Source organism: Carassius auratus, chromosome 27, assembly GCF_003368295.1.
Source record: "Carassius auratus strain Wakin chromosome 27, ASM336829v1, whole genome shotgun sequence".
Lineage (NCBI taxonomy): Eukaryota > Metazoa > Chordata > Actinopteri > Cypriniformes > Cyprinidae > Carassius > Carassius auratus.
In genome coordinates, this window is record NC_039269.1 from 5,143,916 (window position 1) to 5,160,999 (window position 17,084).

General features: G+C 42.0%; 1 pseudogene; it reads left to right on the forward strand.

Moving 5' to 3' along the window:
• Positions 1–17,084, forward strand: part of LOC113045168 (receptor-type tyrosine-protein phosphatase S-like) — an 85,675-nt pseudogene that overhangs the window by 51,038 nt on the left and 17,553 nt on the right.

The following is a 17,084-nucleotide window of genomic DNA, read 5'->3' on the forward strand; positions in this document are numbered from 1 at the left end:
CAGTAGCATCTCTCTGCACTAAACCTCCCTCAGTTTCTCCATCCACAGCTGCTGTCAATGCCTTCTGCTGTTATCTGTGACTCTTGATTGGTTTTGAAGGTTTTGTTGGTCTTGATGGGATGGGGGGGATGAGTCCCCCTGATGGATGTTTAATCTGTAGTTGCTTAGTCATCATTTTCACAGTGGAAACAGAAGAGAGATGCTTGGCTGCCAGTGCACGGGGCACAGAAGTGGATTCCTCCAAATCTGTTTACTCACCCCCCCCCCTCCATCCATCCATCTGTCTGTCTGTCTGTCCATCGATGTGTCATTGTAAAGTGCTTTGGTGTGTGAGATGTGTATGTCCACAAGTATTTCCAGTAGATGATTAAAAGACATGCAGAAGTCAAAGCCACCACCAGATTGGATGGGAATATGTTTTCAATTTCTGCCTTTGTACCTCTTTCTTTCTTTCTTTCTTTCTTTGTTCTCTTCCTCCTGTAGTTTAATGTCTACTCAGCTCAGGACTCAGTGAAGTGATTGTAACTCCAGTGGTGTGTGTTGTTGTGTCTGTGCTAATGATGAAGTGCTCTTCTTAGGTGTCATGCAGCTCCTCAGTTCTGCTGCTAGAGCTTGTGTTTTCCAGGACAGTTAACGGTAAGTGAGGATGACGAACCACCGCCGCGGTCCCTAAGACTCCTCTCATTATTCCACTAAACCATCCTGATAGCCAGATCTGTGAATGGAAATGCGTCTGATCAAGTTTGACTGAGTCTGGATATCAAACACAGTCCTGCAGTAGTGAACTTTGACACTCTGATAAACTTTCTGTGATTGCAGACAAACGCTATGAATTAAAGTTGTTGTGTTCAGGGCTGTTTTATTTCGAAGCTCAGAGTGATGGCAGTGACAGAGGTAAAGGTTGTGCTGTTTCTGTGTTTGTGTGGTTTTCACCTGGTTTCACCTGTTACCTGTGCTACAGATGGTGAGGATGAGCTCTGAGCCACTTCAGGTGGTTAGAGGAGGTTGCTAGGGGGTTTTTAGGAATTGGGAACAGTTATTATTTACTTGCTATTCTGACATTCTTTTTACTATTTATTTTATTTTGATCCTATAAAGCACATTGGTCGGCTGCTGCTGTTGTAAATGGAGATATATAATAAATTATATTTGAAACTTATTAGGGTTTTGTGGTTGCTAGGGTGTTGTGGGTGGTTATATATAATTGCTAGGGTGTAATCAGGGGTTTGGGAAGAGTTGTTAGGGTGTTGTGGTTGCTAGGTTGTTGTTGATGGATATACATGGTTGCTAGGGTGTTATTAGGGGTTTTGGGGACAGTTGCTAGGGTTTTGTGGTTGCTAGGGTGTTGTGGGTGGTTATATATAATTGCTAGGGTGTAATCAGGGGTTTGGGAACAGTTGCAAGGGTGTTGTAGTTGCTGGGTTATTGTTGATGGTTGTACATGGTTGCTAGGGTGTTATTAGGGGTTTGGGGACAGTTGCTAGGGTGTTGTGGGTGGTTCTATATAATTGCTAGGGTGAAATCAGGGGTGTGAGACTAGTTGATTGTGTTTTGTGGTTGCTAGGTTGTCGTTGATGGTTATAGATGGTTGCTAGGGTGTTATTAGAGGTTTGGGGACAGTTGCTAGGGTTGCGGTTGCTAGGGTGTTATTAGGCTTTTGGGAACGATATCTGGGGTGTTATTAGGGTTTTGTGAGTGGTGTCTGTTGCTAGGGTGTTGTGAATAGTTTCTAGGGTATTCTTGATCCTTGCCAGGCTGTTGCTATGCATTTTCTCGGGTGTTCTGAGCAGATGTTGATGTGTTGCTGTGTAGTTGTTAGGGTGTTCTTATCTGTGGGTTTTCTTCTGTTCTGTGGTGTAATCAGGGGGTTAGGTTAGGTTAGGGTTGCTAGGGTTTTGTGGTTGCTAGGGTGTTGTGAGTGGTTATACTTGGTCGTTATTAGGGGTTTGAGAATAGTTGCTAGGGTGTTGCAGTCCCTAGGGTGTTATTTGGGGTTTAGAAACAGTTGCTAGGGTGTCACTGTTGTTTTTATGGGTTTTGGAACAGATGTTCATAGGGTGTTCTTGTCTGTGGGGTTCTTCAGCTGTTCTGTGGTCCAGCATGTGGCTGTAGCATCAGTTGTGAGTCTGTAGATTGTGCTGAAGTTCTGAGCGTCTCACTAAGGCTCCAGCACAAACGCACATGAGCAGTTATTCTTGCACTTCCTCTGAAATTGGTGTAGATAACCGTTTTTGAAAGCAATTACACATCCACAGTTAATTTTTACATGTCATATTCTATGAAGATAATTGAATTATTCCATGTCAGTTTAATTATTGTGTTACACAAGCGTGCGTGTGCGAGAACAGAGGCCAGTTGCGGTGAGAACCTTATCACTTTGATTTTGAGAATGTCTCGGATCCCTTGTTATTTTTAATAACTCTCTCAGCTCTCATTGTGCCATTCGGCTGGAAAGGTTTCAGTCAATTACACTGACGGAGACCAGAGCCCCACATTAAACACAGTATTAATGACAGATAATACCCACAATTCTGTACGCTCGTATTCGGATGAGACTTCAGCTCAGAAAAATGCTTAAGGCAAGTGTGTGTGGAAACTGTGTGTGTGTGATGTGTGATGGTAAGAAGGTCCGTGTGCCATACGCAGGAGCAGGTACGTACTCTACATCATCAGCTTCTCTTCACATGTTTTCCAGACTGATTCTTTATTTTCTAGTTTCAGTTGTTTTGTTCTCATTAGTTTTGCATCCAGTCCAGTCGATGTTTTTGTGTCTTATTTTGCTTTAGCACTCATAACCGCTCTAGTACAAACGTCATAATGATTAGGATCAGAGTCAGGTCAGCGATGCTCTGATTTCTCTAGATGCTTTCTGACAATATTGAGTTATTAAAACAAAGCCGTAACTTTGTTGTCAGGCAGATTTACATTTATTCATTCATGTGTGGATCTCAAGCACAACATGTATTGTTCTTATATGTATGTTCACACACAGAAAATCTGCTCTGCACATTTGTTATGTCTCTCTCTGTTAACACACCTGATTCACATAATCAGCTCGTTAGAAGTGAGCTTCGTGCATGAACTGTGTTCCCATTGACATGGTCCTCCCTTCTCCCTGAGCAGGGGAAACTTTTGATTCAACATCCATTCACGAATCTGTGCTGTGCAATGTCTCGGACAAGTGTGACATCATATACCTCGGTAAATAAATGCAACTTAATTCACGTCTCTCACACTTCAGTGCACTTTGAATGGACCATATACATTCGCTCTGAACTGGAATCATGGTGGAATATCCTGTGATGTCCACTTCGTAGGACACTTACGTTTGAATAGAACAAAAGTCTGAAGCGAAAAGAGAAACATACAAAATGTGAAGAGCAGGGGGCGCTGTTTTAGAGTGTTGGTTTAATGAAACCCATCTTATACACAGAGCTGCAGAACCTCGTCATATTTCTAATTAAAGGAGATCTTTGTAAGCAGAAACTCCTCCGTAACCCCGATGGGTTTCAGTCGGACATCTGTCACCATCTGGTCATGAAGTCTGATCCTGGACCGACGCATCGCTCCATCCATCAAGCGTGTTTCCATGGCGGTGGTGCTGCTATCGGTTACACGCGCGGCGGTGCTTTAATTAGGTTGTCTGTTCTGGTCAATATGTTGATCGGATGCTTGTTTCGTGACAGACAGGCGCTTTATTCCTCCATCGCTGCATCACAACACATCCTTCATTTCATTTTGCTTCATTCTTCCTTTGTTTGCATCATTTATCTCTTAAGTTGAATGTAATTCGAGCCTCATAATTAGTTTTATTGATCTGTTTCCTTCTACACTATTTTTGCAGCCCGCAAATCTCATCCTCTGCCTTCATCTTTATGTTGTATTGATTTATTTTTCTTAATTTCTGTTTCTTTGTCCTCCTCCACATTCCTCGATGATCTTTCCTTTCTGTGTTTTATGTTCAACTGTTGTCCGCTCTTCCTGTCAGAGCCCTCGGTTCCCCCGCGTGATCTCCGCTGCTCCGCCGCTGGTTCCACCTCGCTGTCTGTGAGCTGGGCTCCGGCCGCGGAGGAGCCGCTGGGGTACGAGGTGAGGTACAGGTGCGGCTCTGAGTCCCCGCAGACACTGCGTCTGGAGCCGGGCGCGAGCGGGGCGCTGCTGACGGGCCTGCGGCGCTGGAGTCTGTACCGTGTGACGGTGGTGGAGATCACGGAGCAGGGCGGCGGACCGGAGAGCACTTCTGTAGAGTGCACAACGGATGAAGATGGTAAAATATCAGCATTAGATCCATCTTCTTCAGGTCTGTTTAGGTTCTTCAGGTGGTTCTTTGGAGATCTTGATGTTTTGTTGAAGGATCTTCAGATCAGCTTTTTGTCTTTGGAGTTCTTTAAGGTTGTGTTCATACTTGGCACAGTGGAAAAAATTTTTTTCTTACGTAATATTTTTGTCATGTTTTCCAGTAAAAATATCTAAACATTTTTACATTCAGACACATTTACTTCAAGCAAAATTGCTTAAGGGACTAAGTCTTGTTTTCTGAAAAGCACGAATCAATATAGACCGAGTTTTTGCTTGTACCAGCAAAAAACTTCTGCCAGTGGGCTCAGAATAATAAACTTGTTTTCCCTATGGATAAAGTTAAGCACCGACTGTTGTTTGTTCTTGTTTTAAGCCTAAACTCACTTCAGTCTGGTTGAAAATTACAAATTATAAGCTATTTTCTGTCCATCAGAATGCTTTTGGAATAGGCTGGAGGATTGTAGATTCGGAAGTAAACATCACTGCTGTGATTGGCTAACAGTTGTGTATGTTTGACAATCTATATCCTTCACAGATGGACGCTACTGTGATTTAGGTAAAATCATGTGATCATGTAATGAGAACAGTTACTCACACTTGTCAAGTCACCTTTATTTATATAGTGCTTTAAACAAAATACATTGCGTCAAAGCACTGAACAACATTCATTAGGAAAACAGTGTGTCAATAATGCAGAATGATAGTTAAAGGCAGTTCATCATTGAATTCAGTGATGTCATCTCTGTTCAGTTGAAATAGTGTCTGTGCATTTATTTGCAATCAAGTCAATGATATCGCTGTAGATGAAGTGACCCCAACTAAGCAAGCCAGAGGCGACAGCGGCAAGGAACCGAAACTCCATCGGTGACAGAATGGAGAAAAAAACCTTGGGAGAAACCAGGCTCAGTTGGGGTCAGTTCTCCTCTGACCAGACGAAACCAGTAGTTCAATTCCAGGCTGCAGCAAAGTCAGATTGTGCAGAAGAATCATCTGTTTCCTGTGGTCTTGTCCTGGTGCTCCTCTGAGACAAGGTCTTTACAGGGGATCTGTATCTGGGCTCTAGTTGTCCTGGTCTCCGCTGTCTTTCAGGACTTGTGTTGCGACATTTCTTTCAGATCCAGTATAGTCAACAGCATTGTCTGTTTCAGTCTTTCTGAAAATTTAATGTCGAATTGTGCCTTGTTTGTAAACGGAACTGCAGTAAAATGAAGTGAACAAAGGACTGTGTTCTTACTGGCTCAGTCTGGAACTTCATTAAAAATAAAGTTCATCTACTCTTTTCTGACGCCAGAATCAGAGGGGACGCTATATTTTTCCACAACTTGTCTTCGGAGCATCTTTATTGTTTGGTTTCTTCGTAGACCTGCGTTCGCCTCTTGTTGGGCTAAACAGGAGGGTAGGACTAATTCAGTTCAATTAAATTCAAGTTTATTTGTATAGTGCTTTTTACGATACAAATCATTGAAAAGCAACTTTACAGAAAATTAAATACAATATTTATTAGAAGCTCATCAGTGGTGACTGTCAGTTCAGTTAAAGACGCAATCATACAGACTATTAACACTATTAACAGCAATTATTATATGATGCAATCACACATGTAGCAATAATTGTTAGTTCTGTTGTTGATTCAGGGTTAGCATCATCTGGGGTCCTCTGAGGGTCAGCATCATCTTCTCAGGTGTTCTGGATCCAGACTGGAGCTTGTGTAAATCCTAGTTACCACGGGATGAAGATCCCAGCAGAAACAGAGAAACACATAGAGACATCATTAGCAGAGCTGCTGATCCAACAAAGTAAAATTAATTAGTTTAACCCAAGCTAAAGAATAAGAATGCACATTTGGTCAGATATAACTGGAGTTCAAAACTATGAAATGCATTATTTGAAATGCTTGTTGAAAAAGATGCGTTTTTAATCTAGATTTAAACAGAGAGAGTGTGTCTGAACCCTGAACATTATCAGGAAGGCTATTCCAGAGTTTGGGAGTCAAATATGAGAAAGCTCTACCTCCTTTAGTGGACTTTGCTATCCTAGGAACTACCAAAAGTCCAGCGTTTTGTGACCTTAGGGAGCGTGATGGGTTGTAACGTGGTAGAAGGCTAGTTAGGTACGCTGGAGCTAAACCATTTGGGGCCTTATAGGTAAGTAATGATAATTTGTTACTGATACAGAACTTAATAGGTAGCCAGTGCAGAGACTGTAAAATTGGGGTAATATGATCATATTTTCTTGACCTGGTAAGGACTCTAGCTGCTGCATTTTGGACTACCTGTAGCTTGTTTATTGACGAAGCAGGACAACCATCTAGAAGTGCATTACAATAGTCCAGTCTAGAGAAGTCGTGGCCTAGTGGTTAGAGAGTTTGACTCCTAACCCTAGGACTGTGGTTTCAAGTCTCGGGCCGGCAATAACACGACTGAGGTGTCCTTGAGCAAGGCACCGAACCCCAAACTGCTCCCAGGGCGCCGCAGCATAAATGATGCCCACTGCTCCGGGTGTGTGCTCACGGTGTGTGTGTGTGTTCACTGCTCTGTGTGTGTGCAGTTTGGATGGGTTAATTGCAGAGCACGAATTCTGAGTATGGGTCACCATACTTGGCTGTATGTCATGTCACTCACTTAGAGGTCATGAATGCATGAACTACCAGTAGCTTTTCTGCATCAGAAACAGGTAAAATGTTTCGTAGCTTGGCAATGTTTCTAAGATGGAAGAATGCAGTTTTTGTAACATTGGAAATATGATTTTCAAAAGACAAACTGCTGTCTAATATAACACCCAGATTTCTGACTGTAGAGGAAGTAACAGTACATCCGTCTAGTTGCAGATTGTGATCTATTTTTTGTCCAATAAGTAATATCCCTGTCTTATCCAAATTTAATAGGAGAAAATTATTGGTCATCCAATCTTTTAAATTTTTAACACACTCTGTTAGCTTAGATAATTTAGAAGTTTCATCTGGTCTCGTTGAGATATATAGCTGATTATCATCAGCATAAAAGTGGAAACTAATCCTGTATTTTCTAATAATATTACCAAGGGGCAACATGTATATTGAAAATAGCAGAGGGCCTAGGACGGATCCTTGTGGCACTCCATATTTTACTGATGATAAATGAGATGACTCCCCATTTAAATTAACAAAGTTGTAGAGATCGGTCATGTAGGATCTAAAGCATCTTAGAGCCTGCCCTTGAATACCTGTATAGTTTTGTAATCGATCTATGAGTATGTCATTGTGACGAGTTGGGTAGGGTCAAGAGACATGGGAACAAGGCGAGGCCTGGAGTGATTGGAGATGAGCGACACCTGCTCGACCCACCGGTCTCGAGTCCCACGGAGGAGATGGAAGGATATAAAACTGGAGCGATGACAGTGAAGGATAAGAGAGGAAAAATGCCTGGGTTTTAGTTGCCTCGCTGTTTTGTGTTTATTTTTATTATTAAAGTCTTATTTGATTGTCCGCCGGTTCCCGCCTCCTTCTTCCCGTGATCACGGAGTTTTAATTGTTACAGTCATGATCTATGGTGTCGAATGCAGCACTAAGATCAAGCAAGACTAGAAATGAGATGCAGCCTTGATCTGACGCAAGAAGCAGGTCATTTGTATTTTTAACAAGTGCAGTTTCTGTGCTATGGTGGGGCCTAAAACCTGACTGAAATTCTTCATACAGATCTTTTTTTTTTTTTTTGTGCAGGAATGAGCACAATTGAGCAGACACAACTTATTATAGAATTTTATACATAAATTTATTTATAAATAGATTTGAACGGGCCTATGATTTGCCAGTTCACTAGGATCTAGTTTTGGTCTAATAAGAGGCTAAATAACCACCAGCTTGAATGGTTTTGGGACGTGACCTAAAGATAACGACGAATTAATGATATTGAGAAGCGGTTCTTCGACTACAGGTAACAGCTCTTTCAGTAATTTAGTGGGTACAGGGTCTAATAAACATGTTGTTGGTTTAGATACAAAGTGATACATTTATTTAGCTCTTCCTGTCCTATAGTTGTAAAGTCCTGCAGTTTATCTTTTAACATACAGCCAAGTATCGTGACCCATACTCAGAATTCATGCTCTGCATTTAACCCATCTTAAGTGCACACACACACCATGAACACACACTCGTAGCAGTGGGCATCCATTCATGATGTCGTGGTATTGCCTTCCCAAGACTCAAACCCACAACCCTAGGGTTAGGAGACAAACTCTTTAACCACTTTGCCACAACTTTATAAATGGTGGGTGGGGCTTAACAGCCGGCAATGTAGAATATAATCGTTGGATGGGGTTAAACAGCCGTTGATGTATAATCAGTGGGTGGGGCTAAACAGCCAGTGATGTGGAATTGGTGGGTGGGGCTAAACAGGCAGCGATATAGAATGGATGGGCGGGGCTAAACAGGCAGTGATATAATTGGTGTGCTGGGCTAAACAGGTGGTGATGTAGAATTGGTAGGTGGGGGTAAACAGGCAGCAATAGCAAATTAGTGGGCAGGGCTAAACAACCAGTGATGTAGAATCAGGCATTTATCTTCTGCGGAGGCGGTGCTTATCCACACCATTACAACATAGAGGGGCACATTCCACATGCTGTTGTTTTGGCAGACTGCCTTCAATATACGCTGTTTTTATAGTATAATGACCACTTATATGTCAAAAGATCAAGGTAATTTTGGTTTCTTGGTACATGACCTCTTTTATCATTTACAGTGTGAATGCTGAGCAAACCTGAAATAAATGTGTCTTTGTTGGTCTGGACCCAGAGAACTACACTGAACTACAAGTGTGAACACACCTTAAAGCCGCAGTGTCTGGATGTTTTGTACTGGTTCTTTGAAGGTTCTGCAGTGACGTCAGACTAGGCTGTGTGTGTGTGTGTGTGTGTGTGTGTGTGTGTGTGTGTGTGTGTGTGCGCGCACAGTGCCCGGAGCTCCACCACGTCAGGTAGCAGTCCAGCCCATCAACAGCACATCTGTTAAAGTGTCGTGGCGCTCCGTGTTGCCAGGGCAAAGGAACGGGCACATCCGCGGTTACCAGGTTCACTATGTGCGCATGGAGAACGGGGAGTCGCAAGGCCTGCTGCGCATCAAAGACATGATGCTGGACGATGAGCAGGTGAGGTCACGACCCCACAGACCACGCCACACCCTCAGCAAAATATGACCAGAATTCATCCTTGACTTGCTATTCAGAAGTTAGATATTTCTGGTAAAGGTCTTACATTTCGTTAGCCACTATAGGTAAGTAAAAGAATAGCAAAGCACAATAAAATGTAAATCTGTATGTGCTACACACTCGTGTGTTTATGATTATTATAAAACAATGTGATCTTTAAAAATAAAAGTAAAATAACTGGAATCGACTGACACGAAGGAAAATTCTAGTTATAAATGACCTCATCAAAGATTATATATGGTGAGGTTTTGGGTTTTTATTCATTAATGTTTTCAGTCAACATGAAATTAAAATGTATCTTATTTCCTTTCCTAATACGTGTTCCTCATCTTCCTGTGATCGCCTCATCAGCGGCCATATGAAACACTTTCACATCAATCCAGCAGGAGAAAATCACAGCATGACCTACATTTATTTCTCATTCAATATCCCGTTTCACTCAGAAGTGCATCACATGACAGAAGTTAAATGGGTCATGGATGCAGTTTCATACAAGTTTCAAGTTTTGAATCTTTTTACACAATACTGGCCAAAACAGCATTCAAAATAACAACAGATGCTAAGTATTATACTTATTTATACTGCCTGTACAGAATCAGTCTGATCTGAATGAACAGACACTGAATGAATCTCACTCTGCGTCTCACTTCATCTCTTCTCTTGCTCACTGCTCGTTCATTCTGTCCTTCACTAAATGAATCTCACCCTGCTCTCCTCCTACGCTCCGCCTGGTCATCACTGATTCTCTCACATCTCTGTGCTGCCGCGCCGTTAGAGGAACACGGATGAGACGGCGCTATACGTGAGTATGAACTTCAGCTTTATGTTCAGAGAAGCTTATGAAAGCACAGCTGAGACAGAAAGATTTCAAAGCCCTTCAGAGCTGCTGGATCTGAACCGCTTCACTGCATGAGTGTGTGTGTGTGTGTGAACCTCTAACACTGGAGAGCACTTTCATAGAGCCTCTCGAACACAGATTACAGACTGAGAAGTATAGTAACCCAAAACATTGCTGGAGAAAATGAACGAATGAATGAGGCAGTAACATATAATCAGAGCAAGTGTAAGGTCGGAGATCACTGATCAGAGAGAAGTGCTTAAGATTACATTGCAGTTTCTGGCACTGAATGACTTGATACTGTGTGTGTGTACGTGTGTGCGCGTGTGTGTGTGTGTGTGTGTGTGTGCGTAGGAGCTGATGCTGGAGGATCTGCAGCCTGAGACGCTGTACTCCATCAGTGTGGCGGCCTACACTATTAAAGGAGACGGAGCTCAGAGCGTCGCTCATCTGGTGCAAACACCCGTCACATGTGAGTCACTCGTCTTTGTGTGTTTCTGTATGTTGAAATTTTCCAGTTCAGTTAAAAGTGTTGTGTGTGTGACAGTCAACAGTCTTTAGTCACTAGACTCAACAAAACAGAAGACTTCAGTCAAGACACTTCTTTATCCAGTCAGAAACACAGTTAGTCATTGTATGCGTTCATGACATTGGATTGGCTGATATATCTCTGGAGGGTGGAGCGTTATTCTCTATATTAACCCTGCCTCAGGTGTCTTGGACAATAACTTTATATACACGGTTCATTCACTTACTGTTACACACTGCATGAAAGGTAATTTTCAAAATCCATAATAGGTGCACTTTAATATCTTCATTCCTAAAGGCCCTTTCACACCAAGGACGATAACTATAAAGATAACAATAAAGATATGTTTCTAAAAATCATCCAAACCACAACTATAACGATGAAGCCACAGAGAAACGATATAGTAGGACTCACTTTCAGAAAAAAAATGTCTAGCTGATGAACGATAAAAATATTGATAGTCAATCAGAATCCACCCTGCTATCACACGCTCAAGACTTTAAAGCAGCGACGCGCATGTGCTCAGAGTAAACTGAAGATATCGTTCATCTTTATAGTTGTTCTTGGTGTGAACAGGGCTTTATTGTCGCATTTATCAGATTAGAGCTGTGTGATAATACAGTCACATATTGTGATGATATGTGATACGAACAATCAAGCAGTTGAGATTTACAATATAGCATATATTGCTGTGTACTGTGTGTGTATATATATATATATATATATATATATATATATATATATATATAGAGAGAGAGAGAGAGAGAGAGAGAGAGAGAGAGAGAGAGAGGTGTGCAATAATAGATACATTTTTGCAACACCATATAAACAATTACTGCTGTAACTGCCCTGTCCAGTCAGAAGACGGCACTGGAGATCTGGTCAGTGTGATGGATGTGTTTTATATGAACAGTCACTGATAGTTTGTGTGTGTTTGTGTCCTCTAGTACCTGCTCGCCCCGTTCTGTCCGTGCAGCTGGTTAATGAGACGTCCGCTGCACTGATCTGGACTCCCCAACAATCCTCTAACCCTCTGCTGGAGATCCTGGGCTTTCGTCTGACCTATGGCCTTAAAAACGCCTCTCAGTCTGTGTCTGTGGATTTCAGACCTGAGGAGCGCCAACACAGCGTGACTGACCTGCGTCCTGGATGTGTTTACTCATTCCTCCTGGCCACTAGAGGGCGATCTGGTTACAGCGAAGAGGCTCAGGAGGAGCTTTCGGTGCCCGAGTTTCCTCCGAAAGGTTTTCCGCAGCTGTCGGAGCACGTCAACGCCACCTGCTGCTCGCTGCAGCTCACCTGGCTTCCTCCGAACGGCTCGGAAGGGAACGCCATTTTTACAGGATACACGCTCTTGTATGAGGAAGCAGGTGCTAGTGTTGAACCGCAGACACTGATGGTGCCCGCAGATGTGTCCAGCTACACCATTCACGGGCTGAATCCTGACCGGGCGTACGCTGTGAGGATATCGGCTCAGAACAGCGCTGGGTCAGGCCCGTATAGCCCACAGGTGCTGTACCGAACGACAGCCTTCGACACAGGTACAGCGCTCAGGTGCTCTCGCCTGCAGTGTTGGGGGTAATGCATCACAAGTAACTAAAGTTAAGTAATCAGATTACGTTTCTCAAGTAACTAGGAAAGTAATGCATTACTTTCTAATTTAGAAGTAAATATCTGAGTTACTTTGTTTCCATGTGTTGAGTGACAGCTCTGGTGTTGCCATGGTGACAGAGATCAGGATGTTGTGTGTGAGCATGGTCTCACTGTAGTTCTAGACTAAATATGAACAGGTTTCTCATCTCACAACAGTCAAATGCAAACCTGCAGTAATTAAATATGTTAAGACAAATATCATTTAGGTATTTAATCCCATTTTATTAACCAAAATCTTTGCTACTGACCTTTGATGATTCAATTCAACCATACTAATAATCAAAAATGAAATTTGTCATTTTAGTTATTGCTGAATAGTGTTGAACTTTCTTCTCCTGTGTCGTATTCTTCATGTGATTTGTTTGAGCGGCGCCCTCTACTGTACAGATGAGAACTTACATTTCCTTCAGCCTGAGACGGATTGGATTCATTTCACTTTTGTTGTGAAAGATCTTTTTATAACTTTTTATATTAAAAAAACAAACAAGCAAGCCCTGACCAGATTTAAAAAGTAATGCATTACTTTCCATAAAAAGTAACTGAGTAATGTAATTATTAACTTTTTTAGGGAGTAACGCAATATTGTAATGCATTACTTTAAAAGTAACTCTCCCCAACACTGCTGTCCTGGGTGAGCCACAGACTAAACCCCGAGATCCCCCCGACACTATCCCACCCGACCCGTCACAGTGGAGGTGTGTATGTGGGCGGCTGCAGGTAACGCTCGGCCGGTCGACGGGAGGCGGGTGTCGCAGGTAAGTGCTCAAGCGTCAGTCACAGTCCGTCTGACAGGACAAGTCTTCGGGTTCACGGTAAGACTGGAGACGTTTGCCTTTTGAGTTCCTTCACTGTCCTTCACAACTACATTTCCCAACACTTCCCAGTCCAGTTTGTGGTGTGGCACAAATGAAATGAGTGTTTGTTTGTGTGTGATTGAGTTTGTGTCTCACCCTGACTTCCTTCAAAATAACCTTCATTAGCAGCTAGCGAATCTGGGCCAGCTCTCACCGGATCTTCTGCATATGTGTCCCTGCTCACCTTCTACATCCCCCACAATCCCCTGCACAGGCCTCGGCGCACGCGGCGGACGTCTGCCTCCTCACAGTCCTGTGTGTGTGTTCCTGTTCCTTCATCACTGAGTCTCATGTGTGTTACGTGTGTGTTTTTGGACAGACGTGCCGAGGAATTTCTCTGTGAATCTGGCGACGAAGACGAGTGTGTTGCTGACGTGGGAGTTTCCAGAGAGCAGCGCCCCCTATCGCTTCACTGTGAGTCTCACAGCCATCAGCATTAGCATCTGTGACTCTATGTTCATTTGTTGTGTCCCAGTAAATCTCTTTAGAATGAGGATGTCTTCTTACTTTATAAACACCACCTGCCTCTGACTAGCAGCAAATCAACCAGCCCTTCAGTTGTCCTTCTCCTGCATCCTGTTTCAACTGGAAACACATCAACACAGGAAAGAAAACGGCGCTCCTTAAATCATTTCAATTATATTGCAAATGATTATGACTGTAGTCAAACAAACACTGGTCACAGTGGAACTGCTTTTGGTTAATATATATCTCAATATTGATTAAAAATAAGATTAATAATAAGATAATATCAAGTTTACTGCAATGCATTCTGAAATTGTCTTATAAAATATATTAGGGTGTATTCTTGAATAGGGTGTTTTCACTGAAAGTCGGTTTTGTGCACATGTGTACCAAACAAATACAGCATTGTTTTAACCACTGCACAACTCAAACTACATTGGAAAGTTCAAATATTATATATTGCTACTTTTAAGTGTCATCTTTTAAACTGTAACATGAATTGTAACATCTTGATAATTTGTTACAATGTGACAGATTATTGAGAAAGTTCTGTGTTGATTGTTGATTGGATGTTGAGATGTGGGCGTGGCATTTAAAGCCAGAACTGAATGCAAGCTTGCATTGGATTGTAAAAAAAGGGGTGGAGTTTAAGTGAGATAAATGATTGGAGAAATCCTGCATGTGGAGAAAGATCCATTTAGACTCACTGGGGTTTGGATCAGAGCTAATGTTTCTGTGAAAACCAGCCCAAACACAGTGGGATGTTTTTAGAGTTACTACACCTGACTGCAGCAAATCTGTTTTTGGGTTAGTAAACCAGGCCTTCGAGCACTTGCGGCTGAGAAAGCCCAGCTGATGTCATTGTTTTTCTCCCTGTTTCTCAGGTGGAGTACAACCGGCAGAAGATGGAGGTGGACGCACGTCTCAGGAAGGCTGTGATCCCAAACCTGCAGCCGGACACCAGCTACGACTTCAAGATCACCAGCCCCGAGGGGAACATGGGTGGACTCAGACACCGCATTCACGCCAAGACATCTCCTCCTATCCTCATCCGCCGGCCCGAGGTGGACCACACGCGAGAGACCGAAGCCACGGTCACCATCATACTGCCCTCGCTGGACCCCCGGAGCAGCGTCAGGTGCGAGCAGACTAAGGCACAGTTTGATGATACGGTGACTGAGTGTGGAATCATGGGAGTTGTGGTCTTTATACCCAGAGCGGATGCAATCCGATGGGACTCGGGCAGAAATCACGCCCCAGTCGCCCGCTCTTGAGTGTGTGGGGTAAAGCAGCGCTGTGTTATCATGCTAGATAGAGTTCTGTTATAATGCTGCTCTGTGCGCTCATCACCGGTCTTTTAAAACGCACAATATATTAAAGCGTCTTCGGTATGTCCATATGTTTTCTACAAAACAAACCAGAAATTGAGGGTTTCTGACGTCATTGAGTTTTTGGATATTCTACTAAAAAAACGTACGTATTGTGTTTTAAAGTTACTTCCCTTACCCCAATGGCAGATATTTCTGCTCATTTCAAGCACAATTTGTATTTTCTTTTTTTTCTTCTTTTTTTATAAAACAAGACTTAAAATCTTAAGTAATATCGCCTGTCAAGGAAATGCATCTGTATTCAAGAATGTCCAGATATTTGTACTAGAATACAAGACAAAAATACTGAGTAGGAAGATTTTTGTGCAGTGTGCCCAGATAGATGCACGCTTCATCAGACACACACACGTGCAGCTCGCTCAAACACACACCTGAGGACGTCTGAATCATGCATGACATGAACACACATGTGCGGGAATCATCAGCCACTGCACTGTGAATAATTCAGAGCCGCAGTCCATTTGTGTTTCTGCTGAGCTCAGGAAGAAAATCATTCAGCTCCCAATGGTTTACGACTAATGGAACCAAAAAAACATGTTTGCTGTAGTTACACCAAATCAATCAATCTTTTTGCTACAATAACCGTAGTTTAACAACAGTAATGCTAGTAAAACTGTTGTTAGACATTTATATTTATTCATTTGACTGACGCTTTTATTCAAAGCTACTTTGAATAAAACTGAGGAATGCAACAAACAATTTACTTGAGATGTCAATAAACACGAGAAGTGCCTGTTATACAAGGATTCAGTCCTCGTTCAGGGACAGGAAGGGATAAGGATCAGGACATGAATGAATTCACCCAACTAGCAGATATTTTCTCTAAATGACAGTGACAGAAATGGTCATCAATGAGCCAAAAAACAAACAAACATGGTTACTACCCTTTTACCACAATAAAACCATGATTTATTTTCATACTTGGGATGCAAAATGACTTTTGATATTGTGAAAAAAAAAAAAAAAAAAAAAAGGAAAATTAAGCAAGTTTTTGCTTGAAAAATAAATACAAATCTGCCAGTGGAGTCAGAAAAACAAACTTATTTTCCCTTTGAATGATTATTGATTTTTTTCTTAATATATTGACAGCGTTATTTTCTTGTTTTAAACATGAATTCACTTAGTTTTGGTCGATTTTCCAATAAACAAGATTTAAGATTTAAGATCTTATAGTCATTTGAATAGAGTTTGAAGAATGTTTAGATATTTGGACTTGAAAACAAAAAACACAGAGTAAGAAAATCTAATTTTTGTAATATAGTAATACAGACACATAGTTTATTGCTCACTTAAAAGTGCTTAAAGAATCGTTAATGAGTCATTGAATCTTAACAATTCTGCGTTTGTCAGATGCTTGAACCCAAAGCCCTGTTCTGCTCGTGTGTTTCTGCAGGAACATCTACGTGGTGGTGGTTCCTCTGAAGAGAGCGCGAGGCGTGATCCGGCATCTGAAGAGCCCAGACGAGATGGACCTGGAGGAGGTGAGAGATCTGTGATCTACTCTGCACAAATCATCTTCTCGCTTACTGCTTTGGTCTTGTTTTCTAGTATAAATGGTTTCTCACGCTTTCTTAACGATCTATAACAGCTGGCCCTAATTACCTCTTTCCCTTCAAAAACCTGAGACTGAAGTGTCAGCACACAAACAAACACACACATACACAGTTCTTATTAAACCACTTTGAAAATCAGCCATAAAACCATAAAAGTGATCAATTTGAAAATCAGTGTCATATCATCTGGCTCATTATACATACATTTATAATAAAAAAATTAATTGCTCAAAAAATAATTTGTAGCCTTTGACGGATTTGGATCTCCCTGAAAACATCTGTAATCTGGTGTTTGGCAGATGATTGAAAGACTGGGAGGAACCAG